This window comes from Pseudophryne corroboree, chromosome 8, assembly GCF_028390025.1.
Source record: "Pseudophryne corroboree isolate aPseCor3 chromosome 8, aPseCor3.hap2, whole genome shotgun sequence".
NCBI classification, from domain to species: Eukaryota; Metazoa; Chordata; class Amphibia; order Anura; family Myobatrachidae; genus Pseudophryne; species Pseudophryne corroboree.
In genome coordinates, this window is record NC_086451.1 from 385,796,213 (window position 1) to 385,814,594 (window position 18,382).

Consider the following 18,382-nt stretch of genomic DNA (forward strand, 5'->3'; position numbering starts at 1 on the left):
TTGTCCCTGTCCAGGGTATCAATATTTTCGATCAGGGACTCTGACCAAACTACCCCAGCACTGCACATCCAGGCAGTCGCAATAGCTGGTCGTAGTATAACACCTGCATGTGTGTATATACCTTTTTGGATATTTTCCATCCTCCTATCTGATGGATCTTTAAGTGCGGCCGTCTCAGGAGAGGGTAACGCCACTTGTTTTGATAAGCGTGTTAGCGCTTTGTCCACCCTAGGAGGTGTTTCCCAGCGCTCCCTAACCTCTGGCGGGAAAGGGTATAAAGCCAATAACTTCTTTGAAATTAGCAGTTTTTTATCGGGGCACCCCACGCTTCATCACACACGTCATTTAATTCTTCTGATTCGGTAAAAACTACTGGTAGTTTTTTCACACCCCACATAATACCCTGTTTAGTGGTACCTGTAGTATCAGCTAAATGTAACATCTCCTTTATTGCCAAAATCATATAACGTGTGGCCCTACTGGAAAATACGGTTGATTCGTCACCTTCACTACCGGAATCAGTGCCTGTGTCTGGGTCTGTGTCGACCGACTGAGGCAAGGGGCGTTTTACAGCCCCTGACGGTGTTTGAGGCGCCTGGACAGGCACTAAGTGAGTGTCCGGCCGCCTCATGTCGGCAAACGACTGCTTAAGCGAGTTGACGCTATCCCGTAATTCCACAAATAAAGGCATCCATTCTGGTGTCGACCCCCTAGAAGGTGACATCCTCATATTTGGCAATTGCTCCGCCTCCACACCAATAACGTCCTCATACATGTCGACACACACGTACCGACACACAGCAGACACACAGGGAATGCTCTATACGAAGACAGGACCCACTAGCCCTTTGGGGAGACAGAGGGAGAGTCTGCCAGCACACACCAAAAAGCGCTATATATGACAGGGATAGCCTTATGATTAAGTGCTCCCTTATAGCTGCTTTTATATTAATATATTGCCATTTATTTTGCCCCCCCTCTCTGTTATACCCTGTTTCTGTAGTGCAGTGCAGGGGAGAGACCTGGGAGCCTTCCTGACCAGCGGAGCTGTGACAGAAAATGGCGCCGTGTGCTGAGGAGATAGGCCCCGCCCCTTTTCCGGCGGGCTCGTCTCCCGCTATTTAGTACATTTAGGCAGGGGTAAATATCTCCATATAGCCTCTGGGGCTATATGTGAGGTATTTTTAGCCTTTTTAAAGGTTTTCATTTGCCTCCCAGGGCGCCCCCCCCCCAGCGCCCTGCACCCTCAGTGACTGCCGTGTGAAGTGTGCTGAGAGGAAAATGGCGCACAGCTGCAGTGCTGTGCGCTACCTTAAGAAGACTGCAGGAGTCTTCAGCCGCCGATTCTGGACCTCTTCTTGCTTCAGCATCTGTGAGGGGGCCGGCGGCGTGGCTCCGGTGACCATCCAGGCTGTACCTGTGATCGTCCCTCTGGAGCTTCATGTCCAGTAGCCAAGAAGCCAATCCATCCTGCACGCAGGTGAGTTCACTTCTTCTCCCCTCTGTCCCTCGTTGCAGTGATCCTGTTGCCAGCAGGAATCACTGTAAAATAAAAAACCTAAGCTAAACTCTCTAAGCAGCTCTTTATGAGAGCCACCTAGAATTGCACCCTTCTCGGCCGGGCACAAAAATCTAACTGGAGTCTGGAGGAGGGTCATAGGGGGAGGAGCCAGTACACACCACCTGACCTGTAAAAGCTTTACTTTTGTGCCCTGTCTCCTGCGGAGCCGCTATTCCCCATGGTCCTTTCAGGAACCCCAGCATCCACTTAGGACGATAGAGAAATACTGAGCATTAGCACCAGGTATTAGTAGTAGTAGTAGTAGTAGTAGTAGTAGTGGACCTGAATCGTTTAGAATTTAGTAACAGTTCTCACTATCCTGACCGGTCTCTTCCACCTCTGTATTAACAAGACCATGCACCTTAATTCCTCTCACACTAGCCATTATTCTAATGTGTCAATCACTGTACCCACATACCCACCCTCAGCCCCACATCAGTCATCGCCCCTTCAAAGTAAAACCACAGATTTTTTTTCCTCAGTTCTTCACAAGCCATAGCTCCCTCATATCGGGTATGGTTCATAGGATCGACCACACTTAGGTCGACAGTGTCTAGGTCGACCACTATTGGTCGTCAGTAACTGTCAACACCCAAAATAGGTCAACAAAAGCATTAGGTCAACATGACAATAGGTCGACATGAGGTATTTAAAAAAATTAAGTGTCATTTTCATCACATAGTGACCGGGAACCCCAATTAGTGCACCGTGTGCGCTCGCCATGCTTCGGGCAAGGTCCAGGCTACCATTCCCAATTGTAGTCCACGTGGATCGTAAAGTATGAAAAAGTTAAAAAAAATGAAAGAAAAAAAAAATTGTGAAAAACTCATGTCGACCTTTTGTCAAGTCGACCTAGTGACCATGTCGACCTAGAAACCCTGTTGACCTAATGCACATCAACCAATAGTGGTCGACCTAGTGATTGTCGACCTAGAGACCGGATACCCTCATATCATGTATCTCAAGACAGTTAACCAGTGACCCCCCAGCATTGTGTATTCTGTAACAATTATCATTCTATCACCTGGACTACCCTCAGATTTCATCCGTATTCATGCACCAGTTACTGCCCCCCCCCCCCCCCCCCGATTTCCTATTTGTTCATTATTATCATCCTTTATTTATATGGCGCCACATGGGATCCGCAGCGCCCAATTAGAGAGTAGATAAATAATCAAAACATGAAGACAATGACTTACAATTCAATGCAATGTAGGACATGTACAGGGTATATAAACAGTATGTGGTTAGCATACCGATTATCGGGATCCCGGCTATCACAATACCGACGCTGGAATCCAGACAGGGGCACCATGCCACTGCCAGTATACCACCGAGGTAGGCGATTCCTCCTCTATGGGTGTCCACGACACCCATGGAGGGGGAATAGAACCTATGCTCGCTACCAAGCTCACAAGGGGCTTCATTTCGCTCGCCCCCGTGCTGGTATTCTACCGCTCAAGATGCAGATGTCGGGATACGGACATTCGGCATCCCGGCAGGCGGTAATTTACACCGAACCCATATAAACATAGCTGCGTCAGTAAACAGCACTGAAATAAGTATCAGGGCGGCAGAAAGCCAAGGAATTTGGTGCCGTCAAAGGGAGTATTGAAAAGAAGATAGGTTAAGTAAGAAACGTAAAAGCACATGAGGGAAGAGGGCCCTGCTCGTAAAAGCTTACACTCTAAAGGGCAGGGGCACACAGACAGGGGTGACACAGATGGGGTAGAAAGTGAGCGTGGGCCACAGATGGCTTAGGATGAGAGATGGCTGGGTTTGGTGTGTCTCGAGAGCCCGTTTGAAGTTTTTTAGAGAGGAGGAGAGTCTGATGGGGAGAGGTAGAGAATTCCATGCACCAGTAATACCCCCTTTACACTCGCACACCCGGGTCACTCCCGGGATGCATTCCCGGGACTGACCCCTTTCACACTGCACTAAGACCTGGGATCGACCCGGGACAGCCTTATTTACACTGATCCCGGGATATCCCTGCAAATTCATATGTATGTCATTAGAAATGGCCTTGGGCTCAGAAAAGATGACATCTTCTTTTCTAAGCCCAAGAAAGCTCCAATCCGAGGCCTTTTAACAGTCCCAGGATAGTGAATCCCGGGACGGGCCCTTTCACACTACACAGCTTCCCGGGACGGTCCCGGGACCAACCCTGGTCGAGACCTGGGTTGAAATCCCGGGATGCTCGTCCCGGGAAATTGACCCTGTACCCTTTCACACTGAGAAAAATCCCGGGATGATGTGCGTTCACATGCAAAATCCCGGGATTTTCATGCGAGTGTAAAAGGGGTATAACTGTTGCCTCCTCTCCTTAACAATCAGATTTCCATCTCATTCCCACCCGTTACTATTTCTATATCTCCTGTACCTACAGGTATCATTCATGCACCAGTGAGTGTTCCCTCATCTTCTCTATCTCCGGATCTTCTCCTAATTCATGCCTGTTACTGTAACCTCTTCTCCTGTACATACCCCCAGATATTATTATCATTTGTGCACCAGTGACTGGTCCTTCATCTCCTGTACCCATATATTTCATCCTCAATCCTGCACCAGATACTATTTCCTCATCTCCTGTACCCCAGATCTCCTCATTCCTGCAGTTTACCATACCCTCATCTCCTGTACCCCCAGATATCATCCACATTCCTGTACCAGACACTGTTCCCTCACCTCTTGCACCTACAGCTACCACACTCATTCGTGCACTAATGTTCCCTCATCTCCTGTATCCCCAGATATCATCGTCATTCGTGGACCAGTTACAATCCCCTTCTCTACTGTAACCTCAGACCACCTCCTCAATCCAACACCAGCTATTGCCCCCTCATCTCCTGCACCCCCAGATATTAACCTCATTCCTGCACCAGTTACTATAACCTCATCTCCTGAACCCCCCCCCCATATCCCGACAGCCTCTTCATTCTTGCCCCAGTGTCTGCTCATTCACCTCATGTACCCCCAGATCCCCTCCTCATCCCTGCACCAGGAACCCTTCATTGACTGTACCACCAGATCCCCTCCTCATCCCTGCACCAGGGACCCTTCATTGACTGTACCACCAGATCCCCTCCTCATTCCTGCACCAGGGACCCTTCATCCCCTGTACCTCAAGATCCCCATCCTCGTTCTTGCACCAGGGACTGTTCCTTCATCTACATTACCCCCTGATCCCCTTCCCCCTTATTCCTGCACCAGGGACCGTTCCTAAATCTCCTTTACCCCCAGATCCCCTACCCCCTTATTCCTGCTCCATCATCTCCTGTACCCCCAGATACCCACTTCTTTGCTGCACCAGGGACTGTACCTTCTTCTCCTGTACCCCCAGATACCACCTCTCATTCCTGCACCAGGGACTGTTCCGTCATCTCCTGTACCCCCAGATAACCCCTTCTTTGCTGCACCAGGGACTGTACCTTCATCTCCTGTACCCCCAGATACCACATCTCATTCCTTCACCAGGGACTGTACCTTCATCTCCTGTACCCCCAGATACCACATCTCATTCCTTCACCAGGGACTGTTCCTTCATCTCCTGTACCCCCAGATACCACCTCTCTTTCCTGTACCAGGGACTGTACCTTCCTCACCTGTACCCCCAGATACCACATCTCATTTCTTCACCAGGAACTGTACCTTCATCTCCTGTACCCCCAGATACCACATCTCATTCCTTCACCAGGGACTGTTCCTTCATCTCCTGTACCCCCAGATACCACATCTCATTCCTTCACCAGGGACTGTTCCTTCATCTCCTGTACCCCCAGATACCACATCTCATTCCTTCACCAGGGACTGTTCCTTCATCTCCTGTACCCCCAGATACCACATCTCATTCCTTCACCAGGGACTGTACCTTCATCTCCTGTACCCCCAGATACCACCTCTCTTTCCTGCACCAGGGACTGTTCCTTCATCTCCTGTACCCCCAGATACCACATCTCATTCCTTCACCAGGGACTGTTCCTTCATCTCCTGTACCCCCAGATACCACATCTCATTCCTTCACCAGGGACTGTTCCTTCATCTCCTGTACCCCCAGATACCACATCTCATTCCTTCACCAGGGACTGTTCCTTCATCTCCTGTACCCCCAGATACCACATCTCATTCCTTCACCAGGGACTGTACCTTCATCTCCTGTACCCCCAGATACCACCTCTCTTTCCTGCACCAGGGACTGTTCCTTCATCTCCTGTACCCCCAGATACCACATCTCATTCCTTCACCAGGGACTGTTCCTTCATCTCCTGTACCCCCAGATACCACATCTCATTCCTTCACCAGGGACTGTACCTTCATCTCCTGTACCCCCAGATACCACCTCTCTTTCCTGCACCAGGGACTGTACCTTCATCTCCTGTACCCCCAGATACCACATCTCATTCCTTCACCAGGGACTGTTCCTTCATCTCCTGTACCCCCAGATACCACCTCTCATTCCTGCACCAGGGACTGTACCTTCATCTCCTGTACCCCCAGATCACCTCCTCATTCCTGCACCAGTCACCGTGTACCCAGCAAACCTCCCACACAATGCGAATCCCGATTTCTGTCCCTCTGATACTCTCCAGGCACTGCTGCACACATCACACCAGGAACTGACTCTCCCTGACGGGAACCCCGATATTTTGCCCACAGACGTGCACCCTACACACACAACGACACCTGATTCCTCAGCCCAGAATTCTCCCAAGTGAATTGGACCCCAGTCCCTGCCACCAGCTGGTGACACTCGGAAGCTGCCCTCTCACGGGCTTGAAGATTGTCTCCTTCACATAAGCGTTTGCCAGCTCCAGGCACTTATGTTTCCAACCCCGCACACAGCCCGTCGAACTTCCCCCCAAGTTTACCCCGTTTCCAGCACTTACCGGCCGCTGCTTCCCCACAACTCCACTCTCTGGCTCTCCTCCGGTTGCCTGCTGCACGAACCTTCCCTTCCCACACAGCGACGCAACTAGCCCCGCCCATCACTGTGCCACTCTCCCCGCCTCTGCTATGACCGCATTTTCCCTGCCCACTCCCAACATGGCCGCCAGTATCCTGCCAACCAATACACGTCACGCCAACCGCGGCTTTTTCTACAATAACTTTATTGACGTAACAGTTATGCACAATATTCGTTTCGGAGAGAATTCACTTCACACAGCGACTATAAAGTATATGACTTTACAGCACTGTCCGTGTACATTCTGCCAAATATGCCCTGTATTACAGTTTTCTCTGACGTCCTAGTGGATGCTGGGACTCCGTCAGGACCATGGGGATTAGCGGCTCCGCAGGAGACAGGGCACAAAAATAAAAGCTTTAGGACTAGGTGGTGTGCACTGGCTCCTCCCCCTATGACCCTCCTCCAAGCCTCAGTTAGGTTTTTGTGCCCGTCCGAGCAGGGTGCAATCTAGGTGGCTCTCCTAAAGACTAAGAGCTGCTTAGAAAAAGTTATTAGGTTTTTTATTTTCAGTGAGTCCTGCTGGCAACAGGCTCACTGCAACGAGGGACTTAGGGGAGAAGAAGTGAACTCACCTGCGTGCAGGATGGATTGGCTTCTTAGGCTACTGGACACCATTAGCTCCAGAGGGATCGAACACAGGCCCAGCCATGGAGTCCGGTCCCGGAGCCGCGCCGCCGACCCCCTTGCAGATGCCGAAAAGTGAAGAGGTCCAGAAACCGGCGGCAGAAGACTTTTCGGTCTTCATGAGGTAGCGCACAGCACTGCAGCTGTGCGCCATTGTTGTCAGCACACTTCACACCAGCGGTCACTGAGGGTGCAGGGCGCTGGGGGGGGGCGCCCTGGGCAGCAATGATAATACCTTGTTCTGGCTAAAAATACATCACATATAGCCCCTGGGGCTATATGGATGTATTTAACCCCTGCCAGGTCTCACAAACACCGGGAGAAGAGCCCGCCGAAATAGGGGGCGGGGCCTATCTCCTCAGCACACAGCGCCATTTTCCTGCACAGCTCCGCTGCGAGGAAGGCTCCCAGGACTCTACCCTGCACTGCACTACAGAAACAGGGTAAAAAAACAGAGAGGGGGGGCACTTTTTTGGCGATATTTATATATTAAGCTGCTATAAAGGAAACAACACTTCTGTAGGGTTGTTCCTATATATTTTTAGCGCTTGGGTGTGTGCTGGCAAACTCTCCCTCTGTCTCCCCAAAGGGCTAGTGGGGTCCTGTCTTCGATAAGAGCATTCCCTGTGTGTCTGCTGTGTGTCGGTACGTGTGTGTCGACATGTATGAGGACGATGTTGGTGTGGAGGCGGAGCAATTGCCGGTAATGGTGATGTCACCCCCTAGGGAGTCGACACCGGAATGGATGGCTTTGTTTATGGAATTACGTGATAATGTCAGCACGTTACAAAAATCAGTTGACGACATGAGACGGCCGGCAAACCAGTTAGTACCTGTCCAGGCGTCTCAGACACCGTCAGGGGCTGTAAAACGCCCTTTACCTCAGTCGATCGACACAGACTAGTGTCGACGGTGAAGAAACAAACGTATTTTCCAGTAGGGCCACACGTTATATGATCACGGCAATGAAGGAGGCTTTGCATATCTCTGATACTGCAAGTACCACAAAAAGGGGTATTATGTGGGGTCTGAAAAAACTACCTGTAGTTTTTCCTGAATCAGAGGAATTGAATGAAGTGTGTGATGAAGCGTGGGTTAACCCCGATAGAAAACTGCTAATTTCAAAGAAGTTATTGGCATTATATCCTTTCCCGCCAGAGGTTAGGGCGCGCTGGGAAACACCCCCTAGGGTGGATAAGGCACTCACACGCTTATCAAAACAAGTGGCGTTACCGTCTCCTGAAACGGCCGCCCTCAAGGATCCAGCTGATAGGAGGCTGGAAACTACCCTGAAAAGTATATACACTCATACTGGTGTTATACTGCGACCAACCATCGCCTCAGCATGGATGTGCAGTGGTGGGGTGGTTTGGTCGGATTCCCTGACTGAAAATATTGATACCCTGGATAGGGACAGTATTTTATTGACTATAGAGCAATTAAAGGATGCTTTTCTTTATATGCGAGATGCTCAGAGGGATATTTGCACTCTGGCATCGAGAGTAAGTGCGATGTCCATATCTGCCAGAAGAAGTTTATGGACGCGACAGTGGTCAGGTGATGCGGATTCCAAACGGCATATGGAAGTATTGCCGTATAAAGGGGAGGAATTATTTGGGGTCGGTCTATCGGATTTGGTGGCCACGGCAACAGCCGGGAAATCCACCTTTTTACCTCAGGTCCCCTCCCAACAGAAAAAGACACCGTCTTTTCAGCCGCAGTCCTTTCGTTCCTATAAGAACAAGCGGGCAAAAGGACAGTCATATCTGCCCCGAGGCAAAGGAAGGGGTAAGAGAGTGCACCAAGCAGCTCCCTCCCAGGAGCAGAAGCCCTCCCCGGCTTCTGCAAAGCCCTCAGCATGACGTTGGGGCTTTACAAGCGGACTCAGGGGCGGTGGGGGGTCGACTCAAGAATTTCAGCGCACAGTGGGCTCACTCACAGGTGGACCCCTGGATCCTGCAGGTAGTATCTCAGGGTTACAGGTTGGAATTCGAGAAGTCTCCCCCTCGCCGGTTCCTAAAGTCTGCTCTGCCAACGTCTCCCTCAGACAGGGCGACGGTATTGGAAGCCATTCACAAGCTGTATTCTCAGCAGGTGATAGTCAAGGTACCCCTCCTACAACAGGGAAAGGGGTATTATTCCACACTAATTGTGGTACCGAAGCCGGACGGCTCGGTAAGACCTATTCTAAATCTGAAATCTTTGAACCTGTACATACAAAAATTCAAGTTCAAGATGGAGTCACTCAGAGCAGTGATAGCGAATCTGGAAGAAGGGGACTTTATGGTGTCCCTGGACATCAAGGATGCTTACCTGCATGTCCCAATTTGCCCTTCACATCAAGGGTACCTCAGGTTCGTGGTGCAAAACTGTCATTATCAGTTTCAGACGCTACCGTTTGGATTGTCCACGGCACCTCGGGTCTTTACCAAGGTAATGGCCGAAATGATGTTTCTTCTGCGAAGAAAAGGCGTATTAATTATCCCTTACTTGGACGATCTCCTGATAAGGGCAAGGTCCAGAGAACAGCTGGAGGACGTAGTAGCACTAACCCAAGTAGTGCTGCAACAGCACGGGTGGATTCTGAATTTTCCAAAATCTCAGCGGATAACTTTGTCTCCACGGACAAGGGTGTCTCTTCTGTGGTGGTTGCAGAGTGCTCATCTGTTAGAGGGCCGCAGATTCGGCATACAGGACTGGGTCCTGGTGACCACGGATGCCAGTCTGAGAGGCTGGGGAGCGGTCACACAGGGAAGAAACTTCCAGGGAGTGTGGTCAAGCCTGGAGATGTCTCTTCACATAAATATACTGGAGCTAAGAGCGATTTACAATGCTCTAAGCCTGGCAAAACCCCTGCTTCAGGGTCAGCCGGTGTTGATCCAGTCGGACAACATCACGGCAGTCGCCCACGTAAACAGACAGGGCGGCACAAGAAGCAGGAGGGCAATGGCAGAAGCTGCAAGGATTCTTCGCTGGGCGGAAGATCATGTGATAGCACTGTCAGCAGTGTTCATTCCGGGAGTGGACAACTGGGAAGCGGACTTCCTCAGCAGACACGATCTACACCCGGGAGAGTGGGGACTTCATCCAGAAGTCTTCCACATGATTGTGAACCGTTGGGAAAAACCAAAGGTGGATATGATGGCGTCCCGCCTCAACAAAAAACTGGACAGGTATTGCGCCAGGTCAAGAGACCCTCAGGCAATAGCTGTGGACGCTCTGGTAACACCGTGGGTGTTCCAGTCAGTGTATGTGTTTCCTCCTCTGCCTCTCATACCAAAAGTACTGAGAATTATACGGCAAAGGGGAGTAAGAACGATACTCGTGGCTCCGGATTGGCCAAGAAGAACTTGGTACCCGGAACTTCAGGAGATGCTCACGGAAGATCCGTGGCCTCTACCTCTAAGACGGGACCTGCTTCAGCAGGGACCGTGTCTATTCCAAGACTTACCGCGGCTGCGTTTGACGGCATGGCGGTTGAACGCCGAATTCTAAGGGAAAAAGGCATTCCGGAAGAGGTCATCCCTACCCTGGTAAAAGCCAGGAAGGAGGTGACTGCACAACATTATCACCGCATTTGGAGAAAATATGTTGCGTGGTGTGAGGCCAGGAAGGCCCCGACGGAGGAATTTCAACTGGGTCGATTCCTACATTTCCTGCAAACAGGATTGTCTATGGGCCTCAAATTAGGGTCCATTAAGGTTCAAATTTCGGCCCTGTCGATTTTCTTCCAGAAAGAATTGGCTTCAGTTCCTGAAGTCCAGACTTTTGTAAAAGGAGTACTACATATACAGCCCCCGGTTGTGCCCCCAGTGGCACCGTGGGATCTCAATGTAGTTTTGGATTTTCTCAAATCCCATTGGTTTGAGCCATTCAAATCGGTGGATTTGAAATATCTTACATGGAAAGTAACCATGCTACTGGCCCTGGCTTCAGCCAGGAGAGTGTCAGAATTGGCGGCTTTATCATATAAAAGCCCATATCTGATTTTCCATTCGGACAGGGCAGAACTGCGGACGCGTCCTCAGTTTCTGCCTAAGGTGGTTTCAGCGTTTCACCTGAACCAGCCTATTGTGGTGCCTGCGGCTACTAGCGATTTGGAGGATTCCAAGTTGCTGGACGTTGTCAGGGCATTGAAAATATATATTTCAAGGACGGCTGGAGTCAGAAAATCTGACTCGCTGTTTATACTGTATGCACCCAACAAGCTGGGTGCTCCTGCTTCTAAGCAGACGATTGCTCGTTGGATTTGTAGCACAATTCAACTTGCACATTCTGTGGCAGGCCTGCCACAGCCTAAATCTATCAAGGCCCATTCCACAAGGAAGGTGGGCTCATCTTGGGCGGCTGCCCGAGGGGTCTCGGCATTACAACTCTGCCGAGCAGCTACGTGGTCGGGGGAGAACACGTTTGTAAAATTCTACAAATTTGATACCCTGGCTAAAGAGGACCTGGAGTTCTCTCATTCGGTGCTGCAGAGTCATCCGCACTCTCCCGCCCGTTTGGGAGCTTTGGTATAATCCCCATGGTCCTGACGGAGTCCCAGCATCCACTAGGACGTCAGAGAAAATAAGATTTTACTTACCGATAAATCTATTTCTCGTAGTCCGTAGTGGATGCTGGGCGCCCATCCCAAGTGCGGATTGTCTGCAATACTTGTACATAGTTATTGTTACAAAAAAAATCGGGTTGTTATTGTTGTGAGCCGTCTGTTCAGAGGCTCCTACGTTTCTCATACTGTTAACTGGGTTCAGATCACAGGTTGTACGGTGTGATTGGTGTGGCTGGTATGAGTCTTACCCGGGATTCAAAATCCTTCCTTATTGTGTACGCTCGTCCGGGCACAGTATCCTAACTGAGGCTTGGAGGAGGGTCATAGGGGGAGGAGCCAGTGCACACCACCTAGTCCTAAAGCTTTTATTTTTGTGCCCTGTCTCCTGCGGAGCCGCTAATCCCCATGGTCCTGACGGAGTCCCAGCATCCACTACGGACTACGAGAAATAGATTTATCGGTAAGTAAAATCTTATTTTCTCTTACGTCCTAGAGGATACTCAGTATACTGATACTGGGGTCCATTTAGTCCACTAGAAGCCATGGGCACTTTAAGAATCTGATAGTGTGGGCTGGCTCCTCCCTCTATGCCCCTCCTACCAGACTCTGTTAAGAAAAGGTAGATGCTAGAATCAAGTGGGCTAAGGGACCTTTTCCGTCTGGGGGAGTCACAACACAAGGGGGAGGAGCAAGGCCAGCGGGATAGTTCCTCTACTATCCACGCCACCAATTATTACCTTTAGTAATTAGGTGGCGAGCGAAGCGGAGCGGAGCGAGCCACCGAACCCGAAGCGTGGCGAGCGAAGCGAGGGTACTTTTCGGGTGCCCTGTTCGCCCGTAGCTCCTCCCCCTGGTGACGTGTCTCCTCCCCTAGATACGTCAGAAGGTCCCTTCTCCCACTCCGAAATAGAATCAACCGTTAAGAAAATGTGCTCGGAGGAGTCGGTCACGCTTAGGGAAGCTCCTGAAGAGTTTTCTGCATTTATTTTATCTGTTTGTTATTTTCAGGCAGGACTGGTTGGCACCAGCCTGCCTGCTTCATGGGACTTGGGGGGGGGGGGGGAGTGAGGGAAAGGCCCAACCTCTTGAAGGGTTAATGGTCCATGTTCCCCGCTGACAGGACACTGAGCTCCTGAGGGAACTGTTCGCAAGCCCCACCACGGCGAGCGTACAGTCCTGCAGCACGCCGCCACCGCTAACAGAGCCAGAAGAATGAAGAGTGGTGAGTAAATAGCTGGCGCCGCCATTATGGTGACATGAGGGTACGCACGGCTTTTACACGGGGCGGAAGGCGTCTCCGGACACAGTACACGACTGCGTCCCCTTACAATGTACATGGTACCCATACTGGCACAACAGCCTTAAAACGGTTTTCTCAATTTTAAGCACCAGTTTCCTCAGCCAGTATGAAAAAGGCGGGAAGACCGCGCGCCATTGAAGGGGCGGGGCTTCACTATGAGAGGATCCAGCAGCTCACCAGCGCCATTTTCCCTCTGCAGTGGACACAGACAGGACAGGGACGCGCAGCTCCTCCAGTGTGACTCCAGATTACCTCAGCGGTACCAGGGGATCATCGCGGGGGTACTTGATCTGCGACCCGGCTAAGCTTGGCATTAGCGATAAGGGTGCGGTGGGGGCTGGCTCCAAATAACTCTGTGTCTCCCTGAAGGGCTTTTTGTGGGTTAATTGTGCTTAACCTTTCCTGTGTGTGTGTGCTGTCACATTACATTATGTCAGGCAGAGAGTGCGTATCTTGTACCGCAGAGTGTTCCTCTTCACCGGGGGGCTCACTACTGGGTACTCAGGGTTCACAGGCTAGCGGGGCTGAAACGGAATGGGTTAATTCTCTTAAGGGAATGATCTCATCTCTTTCTACAAAATTGTCCTGCAATGAGAAAGAGACGTAATACTTAAAACAAACTGTGGATGAGTTTATGAACAGAGTCTCAGTCCCCAAAACAGCGTCTCAGTCACCTCCCATTTGTCCGCAAAAGCGATCTCTGGCCCATATCCTGCAGTCTGACGCTGAAAGGTCAGACGTGGATGAGGGAGAGGTGGACTCGGGGGGGAGGGGGGGGGGATGCAGCTCTGTCACAGGGAATAGAGGCTCTTATGTCAGCGGCGGCGGGTCGCGCCGGCTCCCGGCCAATACTAGGCAACGGGGACGGCGTGTCACTTCTGCTGCTGACTCCCTGTCCCCGACCGGTAGCCTAGCAACCGGAGACGCCAGGCGGCCACCCTGCACTGCAGTCCCAGCGGGCAGCTGCTGTAATCAAGATTCAGGTGACTGGGCTGCCTGCTGATTGGTATGCAGGGGTTCTTATAGGAGCCAGAATAGGACAGCCCCGCCGGTGATAGCTTCCTGTGGAGCTTGTACCCTGCCTCTGGAGTGTTCCTGCTTTCAGCCAGTTCGTTCCTGCATCCTGTGTCCGGAGCCTGGTCCTGGGAATCTGTTCCAGCCTTCCAGTCTAGTGATCCTGAATTGTCAGCCTTGGGGTCCTGTTGCTTCTACGTGCACCTTTTCCGGTGTTTTCCTAGTGTTTCTGGATATCAAGAATGCGTACCTTCATATTCCGATCTGGCCACCTCATCAGGCTTATCTACGGTTTGCACTGCAGGATTGTCACTACCAGTTCCAGGCCCTGCCACTTGGTATCTCCACGGCACCAAGGGTGTTCACCAAGGTGATGGCAGAGATGATATTTCTACTCCGCAAACAGGGAGTGAACATAATTCCGTGCCAGGACGATCTCCTGATAAAAGCACCATCCAGGGAAAGGTTGCTGGACAGCATTGCTCTCTCAAGCAAACTTCTCCAGGATCATGGGTGGATTCTGAACCTTCCGAAATCTCACCTAGAGCCAACACGGAGACTTCCATTCCTGGGAATGATACTGGATACGGAGTCGCAGAAGGTGTTCCTTCCGTTGGAAAAGGCATTAGTAATCAAGTTGATGGTTCAGGATGTCCTGTAGCCAACCCGGATATTGGTGCATCTGTGCATTCGCCTTCTGAGGAAAATGGTGGCCTCTTATGAGGCCCTTCAATACAGAAGGTTTCACGCAAGACCCTCCCAGCTCGATCTGTTGGACAAATGTTCTGAATCGCATCTTCACATGCACCAGAGGATCCGTCTGACGCCAAAAGCCAGGATCTCCCTTCTGTGGTGGCTTCAGACTTCTCACCTCGTCGAGGGTCGGAGGTTAGGAATTCAGAACTGGATTCTGCTAACCACAGACGCAAGCCTTAGGAGTTGGGGAGCAGTCACTCAGGGGGTGCAGTTTCAAGGAACATGATCAAGTCAGGAAGTCATCCTTCCAATCAACATTCTGGAACTCAGGGCCGTATACAACGCCCTTCTGCAGGCCTCACATCTTCAAGATCGGGTCAGTCAGGTCCAGTCGGACAATGTGACGGTAGTAACGTACATAAACCGACAGGGCGGAACGAAAAGCAGAGCAGCAATGTCATAGGTGTCAGGAATTCTCCTCTGGGCAGAGAGAAACGCTGTGGCATTGTCAGCAGTCTTCATTCTGGGAGTAGGCAACTGGGAAGCAGACTTCCTCAGCAAACACGACCTGCACCCGGGGAAGTGGGGCCTTCACCCGGAAGTGTTCAGGTGCTTGACAAGTCAATGGGGATATCCACAGATCGACATGATGGCCTCTCGTCTCAACAAGAAGCTCAAGCGGTATTGTTCCAGGTCGAGAGACCCACAGGTGGTAGCGGTAGACGCCCTGACGGCTCCATGAGTCTATAAGGTGGTGTACGTGTTTCCTCCACTTCCTCTGATCCCAAGAATTCTAAAAAGGGAAAAGGTCCAAGCAAGTCTAATTGTTCCGGACTGGCCAAGAAGGGCCTGGTACGTGGACCTTCTGGAGATGCTCCTCGAAGATCCGTGGCCTCTACCTCTTCGCGAGAATCTTTTGCAACAAGGCCCGTTCATCTATCAGGACTTACCGCGGCTACGTTTGACGGCATTTGGAAGTTGAACGGTTGATTATAGCGGTGAAATTCCATCTGGGACGGTTCCTGCTTTTTCTACAAGCTGGAGTGTATGTGTGCCTACGTCTGGACTCCATAAAAGTCCAGATTTCAGCCTTGTCCACGGCCCCTTGGGATCTGAATGTGGTGCTGCATTTCCTCCAGTTGGACTGGTTTGAGCCGTTACAGGAGGTGAACGTAAAATATCTTACGTGAAAGACCGTCACACTGTTGGCCTTGACTTTAGCAAGACGTGTGTCGGAGCTAGGAGCTTTGTCTCACAAAAGTCCCTATTTTATTTTCCATGAGGACAGAGCTGAACTAAGAACTTGTCAGCAATTTCTTCCTAAGGTGGTGTCTGCGTTTCACATCAACCCACCTATTGTAGTTCCGGTTGTCACCGACACCTCTGCTACTTCAAAGTCTTTGGATGTTGTGAGGGCTTTGAAGGTGTATGCGAAAAGAACAGCTCATCACAGAAAGACGGACTCGCTGTTTGTTCTTTATGATCCCAATAAGATTGTGTCCTGCTTCTAAGCAGACCATTGCACGCTGGATCAAACTTACTATCCAGCATGCTTATTCCATGGCAAGTTTGTCATGTCCAAAATCTGTACAGGCCCACTCTACTAGGTCGGTGGGTTCTTCCTGGGCGGCTGCCCGGGGTGTCTCGCCTTTACAGCTCTGCCAAGCAGCTACTTGATCAGGTTCGAACACATTTGCTAAGTTCTACAAGTTCGATACTTTGGCCTCTGAGGACCTTCAGTTTGGTCAGTCAGTTCTGCAGGAACCTCAGCACTCTCCCACCCGGTTTGGGAGCTTTGATACATCCCCATGGTACTAAATGGACCCCAGTATCCTCTAGGACGTAAGAGAAAATAGGATTTTAATTACCTACCAGTAAATCCTTTTCTCGTAGTCCGTAGAGGATACTGGGCTCCCACCCAGTACTTCATTCTTCCTGCACTGTTACTTGTTTAAGTAATGTTGGTTCAGCCATTGCTGTTCCTGTTTCAGGTTTGGTTAGCTTGACTTTCCTCTTGTTGTGTGTGCTGGTTCGGAATCTCACCACTATCCTTTATATCCTTCTCTCAAAGTATGTCCGTCTCCTCGGGCACAGTTTCCTAGACTGAGTCTGGTAGGAGGGGCATAGAGGGAGGAGCCAGCCCACACTATCAAATTCTCAAAGTGCCCATGGCTCCTAGTGGACCCGTCTATACCCCATAGTACTAAATGGACCCCAGTATCCTCTACGGACTACGAGAAAAGGATTTACCGGTAGGTAATTGAAATCCTATTATTTCATATACAGTTGTACTCAGACACAAAATATTGGGGAATACATGGGAATTTTCTCAACAAGTAAACTGTAATGCTGGGTACACACCTATAGATGTATCTGCAGATCAATTGATCTGCAGATATATCTATTTCCGGATCAGGCAGTGTGTTGTGCATACACACTGCCCATTCCGTCAGGACTGACGTCAAGAACTGGGCGGGCGTTTACATGCGCAGTTACCTGCCCAGTTCAGACGTCAATCACTGCCGGCTGCTGCAGCTTGTGTACGGGCGGGCGGCTTACCGCCTGTACAGACACAGCGATGCACCCATATATATCGGTAGATATACTGGCCATCGGCTGTGCTGCAGGGCTGACGCGATAGGGCTGTGAATGACAGCGTTCACAGACATCATTTGTACGCACTGGCCGACCGACCCGCAGTATAGGCCAGGGTGTACGCAACATAAGCTGCAGTACATCTGCATCCACAGGGAGAGATAAATATTTTAAGAGCTAGTGGCCTTTAAAACTAAAATGTCTAATATGGTTAAATTCAGTGTGTAATAAATTGGCCATTCAATCATGGCCGCCAGGTAACCAATGGTCATGGGTCAGCGCAACTGTGGTCAATCTGTTTTCATTTTAAATTGGTTTTCTCCACACCCACAATCAAATATCACATCGCAGCCAGGCTCTGAAAACTGGAATTAATAGCAAGACACTGATCACATGACCATGCGGCAGATGCACTAAGCCTAAGGCTGGGTACAAACTCAGCGCTATGCACCCAATTTATTGTCCAACCCGGAGATCGGATGATATATCGTTCACATCGTCCAGTGTGTAGTCACTATATTGTTAGCGATGCGCGCTCCCGCGGGTCGTTAATGATGTCAAATATCTTTTGTTTTCACCTTGAAATCTAAAGCTATTGTACAAAACGGCATGTACCTGGGTGTGGGTGCATGCCGTCACTGATGAGAAGCAAATGATATCGTTTAGTGTGTAGGAGCGATATCGTTTGCGGGGGGACCTTGCAAGATGTCACATCTAATGTGCCGACGGCAAGTGTGTACCCAGCCTTAAAGAGAGAGAGAATGTGGAGTGAGAGAAAGTATCAGCCAATCAGTCTCTAAATGCCATGTTACAGGCTGTGTCTGAGTTACGAGTTGATTGGCTGGTAGTTAATTATCTATCCACTTTATCACTCTCCGAGGCTTAGTACATCTCTCCCAATAATAGTAGTTTATCAGAGTGAAACACTAAATGCATGCAGTATAGCAGTTGTCATGCCATTTTGTTGCAACAAGCTGGACATATATACACTGCTCAAAAAAATAAAGGGAACACTAAAATAACACATCCTAGATCTGAATGAATGAAATATTCTTATTAAATACTTTGTTCTTT

General features: G+C 50.2%; 1 protein-coding gene across 5 annotated transcripts in view; it reads right to left on the reverse strand.

Moving 5' to 3' along the window:
• Positions 1-6,554, reverse strand: part of SIPA1L3 (signal induced proliferation associated 1 like 3) — a 177,654-nt gene extending 171,100 nt beyond the window's left edge. For 4 of the 5 annotated variants that reach the window (XM_063937664.1, XM_063937663.1, XM_063937659.1 and 1 more), the window contains exon 1: positions 6,448-6,554. The gene's annotated coding sequence lies outside the window, so the exon portion shown is untranslated. The remainder of the gene's footprint in view (positions 1-6,447) is intronic. The other variant, XM_063937662.1, reaches the window with a different exon arrangement.
• Between the last annotated feature and the right edge of the window lie 11,828 nt (positions 6,555-18,382).